This window comes from Typopeltis vanoorti, chromosome 2, assembly GCF_054136105.1.
Source record: "Typopeltis vanoorti isolate ZY-2024b chromosome 2, IOZ_Tvanoo_1.0, whole genome shotgun sequence".
NCBI lineage: Eukaryota > Metazoa > Arthropoda > Arachnida > Uropygi > Thelyphonidae > Typopeltis > Typopeltis vanoorti.
The window spans coordinates 50,881,794-50,905,479 of record NC_143550.1 but is presented as its reverse complement, the minus strand read 5'-3'; the positions used below and the strand labels follow the sequence as shown (position 1 = coordinate 50,905,479).

The 23,686-nt window shown below is 34.6% G+C and overlaps 1 pseudogene across 1 annotated transcript in view; it reads left to right on the top strand.

The window, feature by feature from the left end:
* The window catches only part of LOC150109007 (BDNF/NT-3 growth factors receptor-like), a 233,062-nt pseudogene that overhangs the window by 161,996 nt on the left and 47,380 nt on the right, over nucleotides 1-23,686 (top strand). Inside the window, exons 4-5 of the transcript XR_016549163.1 lie at nucleotides 9,716-10,085; nucleotides 10,330-10,491. The product of XR_016549163.1 is annotated as a BDNF/NT-3 growth factors receptor-like (transcript). The remainder of the gene's footprint in view (nucleotides 1-9,715; nucleotides 10,086-10,329; nucleotides 10,492-23,686) is intronic.

The window sequence follows — 23,686 nt, the reverse complement described above, 5'->3', positions numbered from 1 at the left end:
TTTTTACAATAACTAAATTATTGAAAAAAGTGTGTTTAGTAATTAGCAACAGAATTCTACTACTTCTGAACAAAACGAAACTTTAATAACCAAATGTTTTTTTCATATATGTATGCAAAGAATGTTTCCTAATTCACAGTATCTATTTATAACCATCCTAAAATGAAAAATAAATTTTAACTATTCTAATTAATTGTATTAATTAAATCAAATTTTATTAACATATAATGTTAATTGTGTTAATGTAAAATGATAGCTAATCAATCGATAAGCGGGTTGTGCAGAAGGAATAATGTACAGTTTCTGGACCTATGGCCTGAGTTTGATGGACGTAAAAATGATGGACTGCACTTAAATGGATTCGGAGTTAGGTATCTAGAGAGAAAGAGAGAGAACTTTGCTCACTGAGAGTGTGGAATATATAGTCAGACGAGTGTGTGTGAATGCACCAATGAGGCAAATGAGTGAGAATCACCAACAAGTGTAGAATCTAGTCTCTCAAAAAATATTTAATAGGGTAATTAATTCAGGAAGTAAAGGTGATTGGAAGCATGGAGGGATGTTGCAGTTTCTATATACTAATGCCAGAAGTATCAGGAACAAGAGGGAGGAGTCTGAAGCATTGGCTAGTGCAACCTCACTAAACGGTATAGGCATTAGTGAGACTTGACTAACAGCAGATCATGTAGTTACAGGAAGATAATGTGATGGATTTAGTATTTTCAGGGAGGAGAGAGTACACACGACGGGTGGGGTACTGTTGATGGCAGCAGATGAATTGTAGTCAACAAGAGTAGGAATCAGCCGGGCAGATGGCAGTTCTTTTTATTGGTTGCTGCTATAAGCCAAGCCACAGATGATGTGGAAGGCATGCATCAGCAGATTAGTACAATGAGTGCAAATCGAAAAATTATTATGGGGACTAAGTTCGGAGACAAACCGGAAGGAGCAAAGTTCACATGGCAGGAATGAAATGCAATTTATACACTTACTGAGATATAATTACTAGAAGCAGAATGTGACAGATATGTCTCGGGATATGAGAGTGTTTGATCTTGTTATAGGATCAGAAAACCTGCAGATTACTAAGGTAACTACATTGCCTCTGATTGTGGGAAAGTTATTATGTGGTCTTGACTTGGTTTGTAGCAAAACATGTGGAAATTCCAGTTGAGAAAGAGTATGTGTGGAACTAGAAAGCAGGTGATTATGATACACTTAGGAGGCAGCTTGAAGCAGTATAATGGCATAAATATCTGCAAGTGAAGAATGTTCACGGTGCATGGGGAATAGTCAAACATGGAGGAAGCAATAGCACACTGTATACCCAAAGTCAGGAGGATAAATCGAGTAGGAGTTAGGTGGATGAGTAGTATCATTAAGCATGAACTTTAAACAAAGAAAACGTTGTGGAAGGAGAAAGGTGACCAGCTAAATCATGAACAGTAAGGATCAGGCAAGAAAGATGACTAGCATGGTAAAGAAGACAAAATCAGATTATGAGAAGAGATTAGCCGAGCAGGCGAAAGGAAATCTCAGAGGTTTTTTTTCGTTATGTGCATGTTGGAGGAAGAATGACTATGGAAGGATAACTTTAATGAGCACAGATGGAAGAGTAGTAACTGAGGCAGACGAAATTTTGAGCTACTGAGTGATCATTTGGCAAGGGTATATCATCCAAGTGAAAATACTGTTATCACAGAGGTGATAACAGTATTTACATGTTATTAAAGTTATTATGATTAGGACAATATAATACTATAATTAACGTTAAAATTAATAGTAATCCTAACAAAAACAATTTACAGTTGCAGTTTTACATTAAAACAGTTAAGCAACTATTTTTGCATTTTGCCATTTATATTTTAATTTTACAATTTATTTTTATTCACAATTCACATTAACAATTACGTTTCTGTTAACATGCAATATATATATATATATATATATATATATATATATATATATATATATCCGTCCTAGGACGGGTTGAATCCCCTCCTAATGAGGGTTACTGGCGTATTAATGCAGCCGGTTCGCCACTCGTCTGCTGCATCTCCCTAAGGGCGATATTTATGACTGTAATCCGCGTGTGTTCACGGGGCCGGTTTGCCTTTTTTTCGGGATGAAAAACCCCAGATAAACTGGGGGGGGACCCTACTGTCCACGCCTAAGACCGACTGAATTGGTTATGGTTGAGGAAAATCCTTAAGCTCCTCACGTCGTCGACGGGAATCGAACCTAGGACACTCCTTCCCCAGGCATATGGTTGCGAAGCACATAGCCACTAGGCTAACAGCGCGGACAACATGCAATAGATAATGCAAAATGCATTAATTTCACTTTTCGTAATAATTAAAATATAAAAAAGATCGATAGCGACAATGATACGTTACAATTCTGTATTATTATTATTATTTGACACCTCCAGGGAGTCCAAAGACTCATCGAGGGAGAGTGTGCCAACAGCATCGAACGATTGTTCTCCTTCCAACTACTAACCGCGCTCAAACTTACTTAAGTGAGCTATTAGTAGCAGAGGCTCTACCAATCGACCAACCTTTGCCGGTTATGATGTGTATAATTCAGTACAATAATTTTGTATCACTTTACTTTCACTTTTTATTACCTCTCAGATAAATGGCATATATTTTATAATATTAGGCAACAGTGAACTATAATTTACTTTGCACTTTTCACTCTTAATATCTTTATAATTTGCATAATGTGGAATTCATATAACAGAATAATAACAATCACAATAAATGTTTTCAAATATAGTTCACAGTTAGGCAAGGTACAGTAGTTTATATGATTAGATGCTGCATTTTGCATTTTATTATATATATATGTATTTCCTTTTTTTTGGACAAAGTGTTATCATCATCATATGGCTATTTACATTTAGACTATTCACATATTATATTTTCGGTACAGAATGTTATATAATAATAATTATTATTATTACTATCATCACTGTTATTATTGGTTAAGGTGTTGTGACTTGGAAGTTAATGTTAGTGATTGACTAATGAGGATTATTTGAGTAAGCAGTGTTAATCGCACCTACTTCCAAGCTAGGTTTTAGCATTTACGAAGAGAGTGGGATTAGTATATACTACTACTACTAATAATAATAATAATTTAAAAGTGCACAAGACGTAAACTGGCTGAAAAGTTTGTCTAACGCCAGCATACTAGTACACGAACTGGAAAATGGTTTAAAGTTTTGTAGTTCTGCAGGTTTACATAAAGAGAAGTTTAAATTAAATCCAAAGGGGAACCCAACTTAAGTATTTGTTTTGATGGCAAAACAATGATTTGTAGGTGAAAAGAGAAATGTCTTATCCCGGTTGCAAAATCTGGCCCACCGCTTAAAAAATCTTATGTACTTTGTCTAGTTTGAATTCAAGTCACCACTGTTATTACTCATTCTCCGAAGAAAGCCTGCACTTCGAAACAGCATACGTGGGCGGTTATGAAAGATGTAGCATTTCTTATTACAAAGAAAAGTGCTTTTCAGTTTTAGTAAGAATAGTGGGGAAACACTTTTAGAAATTAAGCCTCTGAGGTTTGAGGATGTGAGGATGTTGCTAAACACAAACTCCAGTTGTGTTTAGCGACCTTAAATATTTGAGTACTGACGGTTGTTTCTGTCACATCTATGTTCTTCTTCATTTGTATCCCTTAGAATAAAGCGAGAGAGAGAGAGAGAGAGAGAGAGAGAGAAAGAAAGAGAGAGAGAGAGAGAGAGAGAGAGAGTGAGAGAGAGAGAGAGAGAGAGGGAGAGAGAGCTGAGATCCGCAAAATATTTGCAACCAAAGTAATAATTCATAGTAGAAAGACAGCCATCCGCAGTTTTATTTTTATTGTTTAATCTTCATGCTTCGCATATAATATGTAAATATTATTGTTATTCGTGTTATTATTTCATTATATTTCATGCTGACCGTGAAAAAATTGTGTGTGTGTGTGTGTGTGTGTGTGTGTGTGTGTGTGTGTGTGTGTGTGTGTGTGTGTGTGTGTGTGTGTGTGTGTGTGTGTGTGTGTGTGTGTGTGTGTGTGTGTGTGTGTGTGTGTGTGTGTGTGTGTTGCAAAAATCATTGGCACGCACATTATTCTCAAATCTATCAATAAAAAGACACCTGATACATTAAAGAAAGTATTATGGCAAGGAAAGCACCCAATAATTATGATTATGTACAAAACTGAAAACAGGACGTGAATTAAAGTGAACTGACTTTCAGCAAGGAATTAACATAAGCTGCGTTATTAGTCGATTAGAGCATCAAGATCAACACAATGGCTTACATACAAATTTTTTTTTTAAGTTGGTATATCTGTCATAATATATGAATGACTTGATAGAATGACTTGACATTGCAAGTCATTCTATCAAGTAGTTTGTTTTATACAGCTGTCTGAAGCAAAAGTGTTGTCTGTATCCCTAGAAATGGATAAAATTGTATTTCTTGCTGTTATAAAATTCTTTGTAAATGAAGGTTTAACGCCAAAAGAAATTTATTCGAAGTTCATAAGAGTTTATGGGCACTCTTTTCCTTCGTTTTCGACAATTAAGTAATGGGCTACCGAGTTTAAACGTGGCCGTACCAGCCTTGAGGATGATCCACGTAAAGGATGTCCAAAAAGTGTGTAACAACACCAGAGATCATTCATCAAGTTCACGATATGATATTGGATGACCGGCGAGTCAAAGTGCGTGAAATTGCTGAGATTATAGGAATTTCAAAAGAACGTGAAGGATATATTTAGCATGAAGAATTGCAAATAAAAAAGATTTGTGCAAGATGGGTGCCACGCTTGCTCACAGCAGATAAAAAACACACTCGCATGAAAATCTCTGAACAGTTTTTGCAACATCTTAATAAGAATAAAACTGATTTTGCGCGTTGATTTATTACTATGGATGAGACGTGGATTCACCGTTACACACCAGAATCCAAACGGCAGTCAAAACTGTGGACAGAAACGAGTTGTTCAGCGCCAAAGAAGACAAAGTCGGTTCCATCAGCAGAAACGGTCATGGCTTCAGTGTTTTGGGATGCTAAAGGCATTTTGTTTATTAATTATCTTGAAATGGGTAAAGCAATAACCGGGGAATATTATTCCGATCTTTTAACCATACTAGACGAAAAAATTCGTGAGAAAAGACCCTGTTTGCAGAAGAAAAAATCATCTTTCATCAGGACAATGCACCTGCTCACAGAGGTATTTTGGCAATGGGAAAATTAAGGGATCTGCACTATGAAATGTTGGAAACTTCACCCTATATGGCACCCTCTGACTTCTATCTCTTCCCAAAACGAAAACTCTTCCTCGCTGGTCAGCGTTTTTCTTTGAATCAAAAGGTGATTGCTGCTTTATCAGAAAGTTTAGGGATAATTCAGAAATACTACGCACCCTTAAGCAGTAAAATTATATTTTGAAACTCAATAGTTTCAGCCAAGTTCATATGCCATCAGGTGTCCATTGCTACACCATTTTTCAACCGCTGATTCGATTCCTGTTACATTTGATAGAGTAAAAGTTTATTTTTTTAACTTATTATCTCGAAATTCTTCCGAATAAGCGCACAAAAGATGGTACACAAATCTAGTGATTAGTGAAGAATTGGAGAATTTATTTTTACCTTGGAATTCTCCATGTGTTCTTTTACTGAAACTTTCAAGAATTTCAAAATAATGGTAGAAATCTCAGAAATGTTTTCTCTGAGTTCTTGGTTTTAATTTAATAAACTCATCAGTTAGTTTGCACTTCTTCATAGGCAGAATTCTTTCATCTTGAGCACGTGTTTAAATTAAGACCAGTAAAATAATATAAAATAGAGTAGAAGAGGAACCACCGATAGGTTTCAATTATTTATCATTGAACGAATATTATATGCATACAATAATAATCAAATTTCATATTATTTAAAATGTCCCATTCCATTGGAAAACGTGCATGATTTAAAGTGAAGATTTTTTTTAGATTCCAAATGCCCGACAAAATGTAGTGGTCGATAATGGTAATAGATAGGGTATGTTCAGATTGATAATGCTGGAGATAATGCCAAAGTAAAATTATATTCATCGGAATTATCATAAAATATACTCGGGACTAACCTCCGTAGCTCAGTCAGTATAGTCGAAGCCCTTTGGTCGGAAGGACCTGGGTTCGATTCCCGTCAGTGACGTGAGGAACCTTTATATCTGGTCTCTTTCGACTAAAGGCGAGTTAGCCGGTCTCATACGGAGTTAGGGGGTTTTGTCATTCAAAAACTCGGGTTTTTCGTCCCAGGACAGGCAAAATGGTCCCGTGAATACACATCTACAGACATAGGACACACCGGGAGACACAGTGCCAACAACCTTATCCTCGAGTCACGGTTGAGGTTGCAAGAATAAAAAAAACATCTACACCGTAAAAGGTAAAAGAGGAGGATTAAGTAAAAGTAAGCTAATCAAATTTTGATTGTAGTGAATAAGTTCTAGTGTAGGATCTCGTTTTTGTTTTTAAAACTGTTTTGGTTTCTACTCTACTTGGAAAATTATTTTTGTCTTTTACAATTCCATTTTATTGGCTAATCAATTTGAAACAATGACGGTAATGATTTTATATTTTCTTTTCTTTTCTTTTTCTATAACTGGATCATTTAATGGTAAAATATTAGTAATTTTTTAATTAGAAATTAAATTAATCGTAAATTTTTCACCGGAAACTCGAGTTTTATTCGTCCCCCAGAACAGGCAAACCGGCCCTGTGAACACACATAGATTACAGTGATGAATACGTCCCAGCCATATGTGGTCCAGAGCCCGGATAAAATTGGGAGGGGGGGGGGGAGAGCAATGGTGAACTACTCCCTAAAATTCTCACCAGGAATACTTTGTGGGCAATGTCTACAAAGTCACCAGGCTCGGAAACGAGATAAACCACCACCATACTCGGGACAAAGTCCAACCAGTCTGTAGAATTTTATGCCAGGTGGAATAAAATCTCCATTGCTCATTCTCCCCATTGTTTTACATATTATATCACATGCTGAAAACGGAAGAACTTCGAAATATTTTTCTATGTATGGATAACTTCCCACAAATAATAATATTGATAACTTTAGCAAAAGGCATATTCCTTTAATATTTGGTAGGTATGTGACAGCCTTTTTAGATTTCTTCCGTATTGGAAAATTTTCTCGGAACAATCTACAAACAAAACTATGTTTATTTGTTGCTTTGTATCTGGTACAATCTCTCTCTCTCTCTCTCTCTCTCTCTCTCTCTCTCTCTCTCTCTCTCTCTCTCTCTCTCTCTCTCTCTCTCTCTCACACACACACACACACACACACACGAACGCCGTTCTGTTTATTGTCCTTTACCAAGAAGTTATCGATTCCTGCTAGTTCCGAAATGACCAGTTGGTCCTACAAGTCTCTAAAAGTGGGTGTAACGTCCAACATTAGCATCGATTTCCTTTAGCACACAGATTACCGGTGGCTTAAATGGGCGTTGTGGTTCGATTATCAAACGATGTCAGTGTCGTGAAAATTGTCGGTTAATATATACTTACGGTATCTTGCTCTAAGTTGAACAATACCAAGATTAAAGGTATTTTTGAATCGTCCCATTCTCCTTTGCAATTTCGTCTGCAGAATTCGATAAGGTATGTTTATTAGGAACCGGATACAGAGAGAAAGAAATTAAGCCGCATTCTTTCTTTCACATTTAATTGAGTCTCAAGAATTGCCAGGATCACCGAAAATCCTCCCTTTCTAAATCCCTTCATTTCCTCCAATGTCCTTCAACTCAAATGTCCTTCAATGTCCTTCAATCTATAAAGCAGGCATTATCCATAGTATTGCAATTGTTTTTAAAAGTGTTACTTTAGGCAATTAAATTGGTTTTAATTAAACGTTCTTCCAGACCATATAAACTATAGCCACTTGATGTTCATGTAAAAATTTAACTCTAAACAATCTTGGATTTTTGAAAAGTCAATTCTATGAAAGTTTTCAAACACGTCTCAAATACCGATATATTATTCATTCGTATCCAAAGATAACAAGTATTATCTGATGTATTTGTTACAGCTACATCTTCTTTTCCTGTGATAATTGAACAATTTCTAGTTAAACCTGTAAACCGGACGCTGGAAGTAAATTTATGAAAGGAAATTATTTATACTCGTTATTTATTTAAGTCGCCAAGGGCAACTACAGTATATTCAAGAGGCAAAGTAATTAACCAAGAGAGCAAAATACTGCAGGTATTTTGCACATCCATTCATGATAAATGAGAACACACATCACTTCAAGCAAGCTGTAAGCACTCTTTTTATTTTCCTTCCGAATACGGTACCTAATAGAAATAATTAAGAATCAGCTGGATTACTCGTAATCCCTTTAAGTCTGGAAACCGAAGTTTCCAGACTTAAAGTTTCCATCACTACTTTCCAAAAGCGAGAAACAGACATAGAATCAGTATTATTGAAAACTGACTAACGTAGAAAGTCCTCACATATTCTTTAAATAATCCATGAATGTATTAAAAGCGTCATATAATACCGCTTAATTTGGTGATCTATGTGAATAACTGATGAGGAATCGCTTATACGTAAACCTAAAGTTTCCAGACTTAATCATATTAAACGAGATATGTCCTAGTGGTTAAAATATCTACTATTAGCAAAGCACTATTATTATACTGACGGCCTGGATAGGCCGAGTGGTTAACGTACTCATTTTATGTTTTTCTAGGTGAAACCCTCAGTGTTCTTGGAATAAAAAATAAAAAAAACCTCTCCATCACCATATGAGACTGTCTAACTCACATTGAAATGGGGTAAAAACCTTATAAAGGTACTTCGCGTCCTAGATGAGAATCAAACCCAATGTCTTTCCAACCAAATGACAGAGTCGATACCGACTGACCTATGGAGGCACTTATGGAAGTATTTATGTATTTGAATAAATGAATTTTAATATATTCTAAAAAAAGACCCTGAAATCTATTGGGAATGCTATTTTTAATGATTATATATGATCTTTACGTTCAGTTTATTTCGACTGTAATATAAATCGAATCCAAATTATTTTTTATGCTTGTTATAATCGGCCAATCAATTCTGATTTTATTGAACTCGAATCTTCATCTACGTTTCAGATGAAATTTCGATTTTTATCACCAGGATCCATTTTTGTTAAATCTTATATGAGTAAGTTAGGTGAGGATAAGCGACTATATCAAGCGATCAGCTTCATTAACTGAGAAACGAAATTTCGAGTGCTCTAATACGTGTACCAGAGCCTCCGTAGCTCAACTGGTATAAACGAGGATTTTGGTTGACAAGACCCATGTTCGAACCCCGTATATGGAGTCAGAATCCCTTACTTTACTCACCTAAACGGTGAGTCACCATGTCTCATTAGGGGTCACGACAGACCGGCTGCATTAATTCGTCATGACTACTAATCGGTTATATCCCCTATCTACCCGTTCTAAGGGACGGATGAGTCTAAGAAAATAAGAATGTATTTCTTTCAACAAACATGGAATCATGAGCAGATTTTTAATCTCCCTCCCACCCTCAAAAGAACGTCAGCTTCACATCCAATTTGCACATTATGATATGTCTAATTTAATAAATTTTTCGAGTGATTTATACGCTTTTCAGCTTTAATCATTTTTAGTTATTTATTTTCCATTTTTGTTTTCAGAACGGAATCCATTCCCAGAACACAACTGCATTTTCTTTTCAGTCCTCACAAGATCCTCCATCAACAGTATTACTAGTCTGCCTTCTCAGTGCAACAGTCGTAGCCGTAGTTATTCTAGCCACATATATTTACCAAAGACATAAGCGGCATTTATCGTTGTTTCCTTTTTGTACGAACAAAGGTCGACGTCAAGCAGCAACTGTAGAGGCGCTGTCAAGATGCATGGAGAAATACGTCACCAATCCTAATTATTATTCCAGCTCTCCTGATGTGCCGCTATTAAAAACGCCTAAGGAAATGGAAATTCCCGAGGAGTGTATCGTTTTCTTAGAAGAAATCGGCGAGGGATGCTTTGGAAAAGTGCACAGAGGTAAAGAGATTTTCATAATAATAATCGCAAGTAAATGCATATTTAAACTTCAAAATAATGGCAATATGTATTCTTCCTAGACTGCTTGCAGTCCACAAAGCACGCCTGAGCATGTTCATCCGAAAAGTATCGCTAATTATCACTCAAATACACTCAATGTATGAATCGCAATTTAAGTGTAATATGCAATTCACTCAAGTATTATTTTTATACTTAAAATGTTTTCATTTCTTCTTCTACTAAGGTATCTACCACCCAAATTCTGGAGTTGATGTGCCGGTTGCAGTAAAAATCCTTAAAGATGGCGCCAGTCCAGAAGCACAAGAAGACTTTGAGAGAGAAGTAGATATTATGTCTTCATTTTGCCATGAAAATATCCTGAGACTCTTAGGTATAGTGATAAAAGGTAAGACACTTAACTTCGAGCGATGAAATAAAAATTCTACTAGGTAGCACATGCATTTAGTTTTATAAATACTGACTTTCGTAACCATAATTTTAGGATAAGATGCCTTACACATAAATATGCATTCTTGTCTCTAAATTATGTGTATTTTCTTGAGGGACGAAAAAAATCCGAGTTGTTCGGAGGAGAAATCCCTCCAATTGCATATGAGACGGCTAACTTATATTCATTTCAAAATCCCTGATAAAGGCTTTTTCAAGTTCTACATGGGATGGGAATCAAACTGACGTCTTTTCAACAAAGCGTTTTATTGAAAACGACCAGGCTACGGGGCGGAGCTCAGCTATGAGGAATTATAATATACAGCAGTGGTCGCCAAAGTGGTCGATATAACATTGTTAGAGGTCGATTGGGGGTCGATAGAAAAATATAAGACATCATTATATGGGTAATTTTGAACCCAACATTGCTAACCTTGTCAAGATTCACGAAACACACCCTTCACACGTTAGTAAATTGTATACTAAGTTAATAAAAGTCTTATTTTCATATATATATATATATATATATATATATATATATATATATATATATATATATATATTGAAAATAAGACTTATATATATATTGAAAATGAAAATAATATATATATATATATATATATATATATATATATATATATATATATATAAGGAAGATTGTATTATTGTTATTTTGTTATCTAAAAGAGAGCCTGTGTAGCTCAGTGGATGTGGCGTTTGCACACCACCGCACTTGGCCGCACGAAGGAAGACTTCATTTCGAGTCTAGTCGGCGACTAGAGGAAATTTTCCTAAGCCTTTTTTCGACCGGTTCCCGAGTTAGTCGATCTCTGGCACGGGCAAGCAGGTTTTTCCTCCCGGAAACTCGGGTTTTTCGTCCTGTAAACTCAAGAAAATCGACCGTAGAACCCACATTATTTCAGACATTAAATATATTGTGTTAGGGTTAGGGACCACGAGATGGCGGCACATTTGAGCCGTCTCTCTTCACTGCGTACCGCTTAATTAGTGATAGCTTTGGGCCATCTGTCTCTGATTGGGTACCAGTGGAGATTGAACTGCCCACTCAGTCTCCAAAAGTTAGATAGGGCTAAATGGCCTCGCCTACTCCCGTATACGGGAATAAAAAGGCGTTAGCTGATAGCTGAGCTGTTATCTAAATTAAATTTTACCTATCCCTTTGACGTTAAGCCAATATAATAATGTATACTATATTATACATACAATAAACACTGTAACTATAAAATAAAAAATATAAAAACTCACATAAGCGTCTTTTTTGCTTGTCCTATTATAATTACGTAATAGTAAAATAGAGGGGGTCGATAAAAAGTCAAGAAACTCTTGAAGGGGTCGACGGTCAAAGAAGTTTGGCGACCCCTGATATACAGTGTTTCAAATTAATGACTCCTAATCAGATCAGTTTTTATAGAAAGAACCAGTAGACGAAATATATCTTCACTTGTTGAATACCCTAACCAGATAATAGGGAAGAGATTTTGACAATTAAAAAATAGCTCAAAAATGACCGATAGGGGAAATATGACGCTGCGGATGGGAAAAAACTGCATTAGTGTGAACCGGATGGCATGTGATTGTAAAATGATTCATATTCAATGACAAACGATTATGTTTATTTCACTGAAGTTCAAAAATTATTGCATCAACATTTCACAGAGGATAGATTAATCAGTCTCTCATTTTCTATGAAATGACCAACGCGTTCACCAGACCTTAATCCTTGTCACTTAGGTAATCCCTAACTTTGGGATTACCTCAAAAGCATGGTATATCAAGGCCAAGTTCTTCACCGGATCTGAAAGACAAAATCGCACATCATGTGTGAAACCTTTTGGCAGATCAGTTGCGTTCCGCAGTACACAATGCTATATGGCAGAATCCGCTATTGGTCATGCACAAAGGCCAACACATTATTTCATAAAAAAATGTGATGGCATTTGCCAACACATTATAATTTTTTATTGTAAAATATTTTTCCCATGTTTACCCACCAAGTGTGAGGATATTTCGTTTACCAGCTCTCTCTCTCTCTCTCTCCTCTCTCTCTCTCTCTCTCTCTCTCTCTCTCTCTCTCTCTCTCTCTCTCTCTCTCTCTCTCTCTCTCTCTCCAGATTGCTCTGAATAATGATATGCAGAGCAATCTGGATTTAATATGAACACCCTATATTTATATATTATATAACCTCCGCATAGTAGGTATCAGTAGCGCACTCAGAGTTTAATCTTGGGGGGGGGGGAGTTGAGTAGACGATTTGGGAATGCACACTACCATCGCATACGACCTATGACTGAGCATCTGCAATGATCGCTAATTCATAAGTAGTAGAGAAATAGAAGACACGACACAACATAAATATAAAAAAAAAAATATTAATTAGAAAAAGATTTTTGGAAAGTTTACTAGTGTTTTTTTCCTTTTTCTTTCGGGGGAGCTAGGGGCCCCTTGCCCCCCCCATCGGGGTGCGTCAGTAGTAGGTATGTAATACATTATATTTATATAGTACATTATACTACTTAACATAATAATATAAATATCGCGTGTTGTTCGCGAAATTATTTTATGAAATCAACGAAGATCCCATTGTATTTTTGTAATCACTGTTTTATGCTGTTCAATCTGGCAATCCTGATTATTATATATAAATAAATTTACGTTTTATTCAACGAATTTCTGTTTATTTATAAATAGCTTATATCTTTGCAAATATGGAGAAATATGCATCACTTTCATTTCCTCATATAAATCAGTTTCACTTCTGAATTTCTCAAAATTCCTCAGAGTTCCTTCCTCAGAATACCTCAGAGGAGTTCATTTCTCGTATTTTTCACAATCAATTCAAAATTCCTCAAAGAAATCCATTACATCTGAAAACAGAAAACCATAATAATTATGCATTCACGCATAATTATTATGGCAAGATTGTGTGTGCGTTGCTTATTTTTTTGTAATTTAGGTTTTTCAGTCATTACAGGGATGTTTTTCAAAAGTCTTAAATCAGTTAGTTTCTACGATTTTGATGAACGTGCTTATAATTTAGGAAGATTCTTTTTTGAAAATAAAAACAATAAACATCACCACAATCTCACTAGATTAAATGCTGTGTGTTTTGAAATTACTCATACCATGAATTATTTATATCTGTTGGAATTTTTTGCTTTTACTTCTGATTAATTTCTTTCCCGTCTCTCTACAAAAACAACATAAAATTTGCAATTAAAAGCTTTTATTTCCAATGACATCACGAAAAGGGCAATGAATTTCTTATTTTATCTAATTGCATTCTTACGTTTGGTTGGCCAACATCATTAATCAATGCGAAAGTATATTTAATTGATTCTGCAAGTACACTTACAAATCTGAATTTTAATCCTTGATTTTCCCCTGTTCTTATTTTTTTATCGTTTTGCTGCACTCTTTCTGCATTTCTTAATGAAATTTCGAAATCTATTACAGCTGTGGATATAAATATCTTCAACATGACTGTCGAAATTGGTATTCTCCGAAACACCTTAAAAGTAATTTCTTGAGAACATGTAGACCAGGGATAGGCAACGTATTTTTCATAGTGGCCACAACTGTGCCAAATGAAAGCAGTTGGCTACATTACGCAATAAATAAATAAATAAACAAAGAAATAATGTTTGTTTAATCATAATAATTGCATTTCAACTTATTTTCAATGTGAAAATTGATGGGGGTTTTCATCAAGTTTCATGAAATTTGGCTTAATATATATGCTCAATGAGCATCTTAGCTCTGCCTCTAAATTTATGTCAGTATGTACACTTGAGGAAATCTAATAGAAAATACTGGCTCGTATAATTTTGAAATTGTTATCTTCAAATTTGGAAGACTCTCATTTGTCAGAATAGTGAGTCACATCGTTTTGAAAGAACATTTCTGCTCACCTTTTTTTGAGTGTTCCACACTTTACAGGGTAAGCAACTCGTTTCGAATACACGCTTATCCAAAGATAAAAAATTTGTAATTTCCTTACTGGAATTTGCTAAGTCAAACTGAAATGAATCATGCAGAAAATCAAATATCAATATCAAATTTTCAAATTCGAAGAAAAAACGTGATTCAAATTTTTGAAATAGATTTTTGATTCAGTTTACATAGAAATCATCTTTAGCATCAGAGAAATCATAGTCATTATTTTCTAGAAAACTATTCAACTTTGCAAAATGTGTCAAATCATTATTTTGGAATTGCTCCGCAAGCAGGTTCAACTTTAATTGAAATTCATGAATAGCCTGTGATTGTTCGCTTATTATTTTACCTCTTCTTTGATGCTTCGTATTCAAATTATTCCAGTGAGCTCTCATGTCGCAAAGAGTGCGCAATCACACTGTCATGAAAAAGTTTCAATTTCAGGGGACTTTTTAGTCTTACCTTTTACAACGAGATACTCTTTTATTGAGGAAGTAAATCGTTCCAAGACTTTTCTTCTACTTAATCATCTTACGTTTGTAAAATCAGTAAGATCATCAAAAGTGAGTCACAGCTTTTCTTCAAAGACTCAACAAAATCTGTCGATGAATGAGCGATCCTCCACTTCTAATATAATTCGCAATATTTATAACAATGTCCATCATATTTTTCAATTAATCGCTTTTGGACATCTGAGCACATAAATGTTCCTGATGCAAAATCCAATGGAAAGATGGCAACAGAGTTCACATTGTTTTCATTTAAATGCTGCTTCAGAAGAGAAACAAATCCTAATTTCGCCATAATCATGGCGGGAGCACCGTCTGTTGGTACAGAAACCAGTTGTTTTTAATCCGCGTTATTTTTTTTAACGTTTCAAGGTTTTCATAGATGTCTTTTCCACATATTCAATCTCGTAATCCCCAAATACCGAGCATTTCCTCCCTAACTTGAAGATCTGAAGTCACATATCGAACACAAAATATCAACTGCGCAGTGTCACTAACATTTGTTGACTCTTCTAGTGCTAAAGAAAAAATACAAATAGTCTTTTAGTTGTTCAAGCAATTGATTTTCTGTCATTCGCTAACTGTAGTATTCTGCGGACAATTGTTCTTCGACTTAAATATAAATTATTTACCTTTTGAAGAATATCATCTTTTATTGGTGAATCATAATTAACCAACAGAATTTCAATTACCACAATCGATATTTATTTTTTAGTTCAGCATCGGAAACTGGTTTCTTTTCTTTTTTTTTAGCTAAATCCCAGTTGTTTTATAACTAGTTAACGTAACTGGTTCCATCGATGATAAAAAATCTTTTTAGGCCTCTCTTTTGTTCATGAAGCTTTGAGGCTCATAATTGCATTAAACCTATTTTGGCTATCAACTTGAAATTTTACATCAAATTCGCTGTGAAAATTGTTAAAACTTAAAGTTGTATAGTTTTTTGTCACTAAATACTTTGTCACACAAAAGACACACTGGCTTATTATTTACTTCCATCACTGCAAATTTCAACTCCCAACTTTCGTTAAATTTTTGTTTCACGTCTCGCGCCATTCTCTTTTCTGCAGCAATGTCGGAATCAATTGAACTGTCTTAACTTTTTGATTTTTCACCATCATCTTCTGAATTCTTTTGTTTTCGAATTATCCACTTATTCATATTACGCATTTAAAATAAAATCTATTTAAACACTTAAAGTTGCACAATACAAATATGTTTCCAACAGTATGCAAAAAGTACACACTAGACTGCCTCTACAATTTGTGTTGAGTCATTTAATAAAATGAGTTGTTTGAGACAGTGCAGTTAGGGCATATTACCATATGCCGCAACCATATACCAAATACCATATACCAAAACAGTATAATTTTATAATGCACATAAAATAAAATAATCAATTTAATTTTAACTTTTCCAAAAACACCATTAGCCAAAATCGTGTTATCCACTGGTCACACGTGGCTAGTGGCCATGGGATTGCCCACTCCTAATCTACACCATGCTTATAAAAGTGCCTAAATTTCTTAAGTTTAAGAGCTGCATAATAAAGTCGTGATATTCCCGGTATATAAATGAATACCGCAAGCGAAGCAGACATGGCAAAGCATTTTTATCACATCTGATCGTTGAATTAGAATTACTTAACTTTCCTGAAAGTTATATGAAAGAGTTAAAAACTGAAATGAAGTATAAAAGGCTGAAAGATATCGTCTGAAAGATGCTGTCAACGATTATTTTTTTTTAATTAAATTACTTTGTCAAGATAAACAGATATATAACTTCAACTTTTTAATCGCGTTTTAAGATGATATGTTTCCCAGGCGACATGCGATATTATTCATTAGTGTGCTGAAAAAGTTAATATTTATATATTAATGTATTTTGTCCATTTTTATATAAACATGAATTATTTTATGTTTATACCGTATTTGTCAATAATGGAAGTATGTCTGATATTAAAACGCAGAATTAAAAAACGTCAGCGCATACCAAGTTTAAATATATACATAAATAAATAAATACAGTTCATTAGGTAGGATTTACGCGCTCCCACAGATAGTGTCTTAGCAGACATAAACGCTAAAATCAATAGTGCCTTCAGAAATGGTATAAAAATGTGATCTTGAAGCAGTTCCAGAAGTCACATTTCTCTCGTGCTATTTGCAGGATACATTTCTCTCGTGCTATTTGCAGGATACATTTCGTGATTTCTGGATTTCTCTATACAGCTACTGTTATACTCAAAGCGACATGTGTTATGTAAATTACCTCATCTATTTTTTTTTTCAAATTGGAACCCTAATATGCAATAATACACATGTTATAGAAAATAATATGGGCTGCATTTATTATCACTTCATTCCCCCAATTAACATGCTCTGCGTGACTTAGCACAGCCACGTCATTTGGTTTACATGAAGCTAATAACTCAATTCAAAGAAAACGGTTTATGACTACTATTTTAGGTTTTTCGATTTTTCGACCATTTTAGGGGAATGTTATTATCCCATAAAATCTTTCAGTTAGTCAACTGGCTGTCCATTATTTATTAATTTAATAATTAAATTTTAATTTATGGTCACAAATCAGTATTTCGTCCGTTCCAGAGAAAGAGAGAGAGAGAGAGAGAGAGAGAGAGAGAGAATGAGAGATTTCTTTAATAACCAGTATCTTAGCAACTGGACATTTATTATAATGTGCTAAATTCAAAGCTCTCAGTAACTGGTATGATCAAGAGCATCTGTTTGTTGATTATCCTTGTAATCTAGTCATATAATTCAGTAAAGTTCGATAGGTCATATTAACGGCAATAAATTTTGAGTGCTAACGAACAGAATGTTAATACATTTCCGATGAACTTACTGAAAGTGAATAAACATTCGCCAAAATGTACCATTTCTGTCAGAGAGACAAACCCTTAAATCATAATTATTATAGTAATAAAATAATCACAAAGAAAATGCAGAAAAAAAGATAAGATTTCAAAAAGAACTAAACTTCATATTTTAAATTAAATAAATCTAAACTGCAACACCCTCTCTGTATAAAATGTTCAGGTCTAATTTTGCAGATTTAACGCTGTTACTAGATGCGGAAGGAATGTAATAAGTCGGATGAAAACAGTAAAATTACATTAAAACATAAAGGAATTAAAATGTGTAAAGCGTACGGTAAATGATTTTGTGCATATGACTAAGTAAAATTAAATAAAAAAGAAAATAAGATAAAAGAATGACATACCTCTGGAGTAAAAATATTTTTGATTTTAAAAATAAATTTTTCCTGCTGTTATAAATTATTTATGCAACTTTTGTTTTGATACTTTGCGGTCTCCTTTGTCACTCTCCTTTCGACAAACGCCGCCATCATTAGGAGTTTATATGATAATTGCAAATAGATAAAACTACTGAGAAAAATTAAGTCAGCCGAAAAATAAAGAGGAGATAAAGGATCAGAGGAACATTTTAGGCTGCTAAACCGAAGGTCCTCATCCAGTTTCAGACAAAGATGGAAGGGGGTTTTTTTTACAAAAAAACATATAAACAGATATAAGAAGACATGCAATGAACAAATATGACACACAGAACGCTGTAAAGCCGTGTCGACTTCATAAATCATAATTCTAAATATAAAAATGTAAAAAAAAAACTTAAATAACTATAACTTGACTTTATAACTAGACTCAAGAACCTGTCTACAGAGGCTTTGCTTATATTACACTTGTGTGAATTCGGACAGATAATTAGATACGTATATTCGCTACATTCACATGAAATAGCTTGTAAAGTATGACTGAATAACATATGATAACAATGCATGAATATCAATATACAGGTATACTAATAGAGAATCCATCGGTAAAAACCTATAAGAAATTTCATTAAGGCAATGTATGTGAAGATGAACGACACTGGAAAGTTATACCGCCTATTTGAAGTTAAGTAGAATCAGATCAATGAATATTTGAACTGCTGATATTCAATATAGAAATCGTAATACAACATTTCAGTATAAATATGGAAGCGTCAGAAAATGGCCTTTGTCATGAATTTAATTAGTATCAAAAATAAAATGTGTTGCTGTATATATGAATAAAATTTCAATGGTTAATCAAAACATATATGCTAATAAAATCACGACTCTTGGTGTTTAAGTATAAAATATTCAATAATCTGTTTATCCCCCAATTTTGTTATTAAATCGGTTTTTCTTTAGTAAGATAAGGGACTATTCTCAAGGCTAAGATATCAAATCAGTTTCATCACAAGCAAATGTTTTCCAGCAGGTTGCTATAGCATAGAAAAGACGCAAAATATTCCTTTATTTGTTTAACAAATAAAGTTTAAAATACCGTTCATCTCTTGAATATTAAAATAATTCTTGTTTAAAAAACAAGCTAGAAGCTTAATGTCTTTTGAAAATATCCAGTTGTTATTATTCCATATTAGATTCCTCGTTAATTTATAGCATATTCCTTTTTTTTGTTGTTGTTTTACTAATTCAGTGTAAGCTTAACTGATTTTACTATTATTTTAATGGCTAATATAGCCTCCTTTCGTTTAGGAGTGCCCCAAAGGAGGCTATATTAGCCATTAAAATAATAGTCTATTTTTAGGAGAATAACATGAGAATTTTTCCCAGAAATAATACCTATTAACTGATTTTTTTTTAATCAAGTGACATTTTTGATTAAGAATAAGCAATATGTTGTAACCTAAACCAAACGTTAATACATCATGATTATCAATGTACATATACGTATGATTATTAATGTACAAATAGTGCATTTGCCAGTAACACTTACATTTGTTACATTTGAAAGTAATATCATGTCAAATCACCTTGGCGCTATGTTAGCTAATTTAGAAAGCATTTATGTGTCATTCTGCGTTAAAATACACAAGAAGTAACCTGAACCCAATTATTTTATGTTTGCGATAGGAAAAGACATTAAAAAAGTATATAATAAAGATCACGGGTTAATTAAGATAAGGGCTTAGGCAATTGCAATTTATAAAATAAAGTGGTGTTGGTCGAAACAAAAATGGCACTTCTTTATTCTACAAAATATACTAATAAAAACATCAAGTTCTCATACAGCAGCTGTGATGAAACCGAATCGGTAATGTTTCTAGCCGGGATCAATTACTCAACAACAAAAATAAGTTATTTAAAAATGAGAGCAATGTACCAGAATGTTCTGTTAACCCTTGTAGGGTTAACAGAACTTCTGGTTTAAAATTCCATATCCATAGATTGTTTTAATTATTTTTTTATTATTAATATGAGTCGTTTTAATGAACCACTTCCCAGCCAACAGAAGGCATTATAGATAATCAATGATGATTTAAGAAAAACAATCTTTTTATATTTTTGAAATATAAAAAGATGTATGGACATGCAGCATCGGAGCTAATTTGACCACCGGCTAATTTTCGGTGACGAATCAACTTTCCACATTAGTGGTAAAGTAAACAAACAACGTTCGTATATGGGGAACTGAAAACCCAAGAGCTGTAGTGGAGCATGTGAGGGATTCACCCAAAGTGAATGTTTTTTTGCGCTGTATCCCGTAAAAAGGCGTATGGACCATTCCAGGAAAAAACCAGTGCGTGGAATAACTTACCTAGACATGTTACGTGAGTGGCTGATACCTCAACCACAAGAAGACAATGACAATTTCATATTTGTCCAAGATGGCGCTCCGCCGCACTGGCACCTTGAAATTAGAAATTACCTGGATGAATATTTGCCTCGACGTTGGATTGGACGTTCAACTGCCCAGATCATGGCTCTTACATGTTGGCCACCAAGAAGTTCGGATTTAACACCCTGTGATTGTTCCTCCCCTCCCTACAAGTGTGGACGATCCTAAACAACGCATCACAGTAGCTACTGCGACTGTTGACATGGACAAGCTGAGAAGTGTTTGGGAAGAACTGGACTATCGCATTGATATTTGTTGTGTTACAAAAGGGTCACACGTAGAACACTTGTAACTTACCCATGTAAACTTCAGGACGTACTCTTCAAACTATGTAAGTATTTCAGCCATGCTATTAAAACTATTCTTTCTGTAAAACTTTTAAAGTGTCTATTTCTTTTAGGTTAACCCTGTATTTTAATATCATTTTCTTTCTACTATAGAATTAGGCCAGGTAGTTGATCGGACTCGGGCTATTTCTTTCTTCGTCTTTCATGGCTTTTTTTCCTTAACGATGTTATTATTTTTTGCTTTTTCTTTGTCCTTGTCACACTCCTCGTGATATATGTTCTAACTGAACTGCATTTCTTTTTTTTCCTGAAATCACTGTAAAAGATCGGTTTCTTAACAATTTTTTGTTAAGAAACTATAATCTGTTAATTTCAACAATAGCTTCTTCTTTTTTGGTAACGTGGGTTTCGTTTTGAAATTCTTGTTCTCTTTTTCAATCAATTTAAGGTAAAAATGAGTCTATGCAAGATCGACCTTTTCGAAAAGCATTTTGTTCTGAAAAGAGCCGAAAAGGCTTGAAAAGTTTTCATTGTGGTCTCTGGAGCAGGATATCCCGAATAAATAAAAGCAACATAAAATCAATAAAATATAGGGGGGGGGGGATCTTTAAACGACTCGTTCGCGAGTGGGAGTCATATATATAAAAGGAGTTTTTCTGATTGTTCCATTTTAATAATGAACCCAGTGATGATAATATGATATTAAATTCTTAACACACAACAGCCAATATGAATGGGACAAAAGTTATTAAACTCTCTCTCACTATGACATCTGGAAGCCCTAAAAGTCACTTAGATTTTGAAAAAAAACTCACTTTCTTCTAGTTCAGTTTTTCATTGCTTACATTTGTCGTCAACTTTAATGAGTACAGAATACTGAAGATCACTTGGAACAGAATAGGGGTAGGTGGAAAGTAGGGTTGATGACGTCACGGAATTAGTGACGTCACCAGCTAGTCAGAGATGTCCATTAGGGATTACTGATGTCGAGGGACTTCATGCAGGGTATCAGTTGTTGGCTCGAGTATGGAATTATGGGAACAGCCGAGATCAGATAATGATGAACTGTAAATCAAAAAGGGTAAAGTATAGTGGAGGGTATCTTGTGGGATTATAGTGGAAAGTAAGGGCGGGATTAGTGACGCCATCTGGTCATTATGAACCAAACAGGCGCAGGCGAAGAAGAGGGGAGATGCTTAAGGGATCAGGATTAGTGAAATCACAGAATGCCTACCTGGTGGTCTGTAATGGTTAGTTAGAGTGGTGAATTACGTCGGAGGATAGTTGGTGTGATTGTCAATAGGTGACAACCTTCTGCAAACCGGGTCTTTTCTCAGGAATTTTTTCGTCTAGTCTAGTTAAAAGATCGGAATAATATTCTCCGGTTATTGTTTTACCCTTTTCAAGATAATTAATAAACAAAATGCCTTTAGCATCCCAAAACACCGATGCCATGACCTTGTCTTCTTTGGCACTAAACAACCGGCTCTGTCTCCTGTTTTGACTGCTGTTTGGATTCTGGTGTGTAATGGTGAATCCAAGTCTCATCCATAATAATAAATCGATGCTCAAAATCAGTTTTATTCTTATTAAAACGTTCAAAGTACAGTTCAGAAATTTTCATGCGAGTGCTTTTTTGATCTGCTGTGAGCAAGCGCTGCACCTATCTTGCGAAAAGCTTTTTCATTTGCAATTCTTCATGCAAAATATATCCTACACGTTCTTTTGAAATGCCTATAGTCTCAGCAATTTCACGCACTTTGACTCTCGCCGGTCATCTATAACCATATCGCGCATTGATCAATAATTTCTTTTGTTGTTACACTTTTTGGACGTCCTTCACGTGGATCATATTCAACGCTGGTACGGCCGGGTTTGAACTCGGCAGCCCATTTCTTAATTGTCGAAAACGAAGAAGAGTGTTCGTGACACTCTGGCTTCCGACAGCTGTATAAAAAAAAACTACTTAATAGAATGACGAGCAATTTCACATCGATGCTTATGACAGATGTACCAACTAAGAAAAATAAGTCTTACCGATAGTGTTGCCATTTATGGGCGAGGCCGAGAATTTCAGACCACCCACGTATTTAGTGAAGTAGCGTAGTGTGCCCTCCCACGATGAGTCCTTGGATTCCCTGGAGATGTCACGTAATAATAATAATAATAATAATAATAATAATAATAATACAATCACTAGCTCCTACTGTAAGCTGTTCAGTGACGTCACTAATCCTTTAATTCGAATGTACTTCACTCTTTCCTCCTACTCCTCTTTGGTTCCAATGTTTTGAGATTAATACTCTGTGGCTATTTGATCATTAGGTTGCAAAATTTGATAGCTACTGACATTCCATACATGAATTAAAATTATAATAACGGAATTAATTCACGTAAAATATTATTTATTATTCGAATTTTCGCCTGAGTATCACAGACATCTTCATCACATGTAAAAAGCTAATTAAACAATAACTGACAATTCCAAAAGGAGCCACCTAAGTAGCTAATGTAAGATAAATAAAAAGGTCATTAAATTTCTTAACTTATTAAAACATAAATAAATAAATTATATATGTATACAATTAAAAGTTAGGAAAGATTAGTTGATTTAAAAAGTACTAGCTCCTACAAAGGGGATACGTATACCATCGGATCTGTTTTAAGTTAGAAGAATGAAGTAAGTCCGCGCG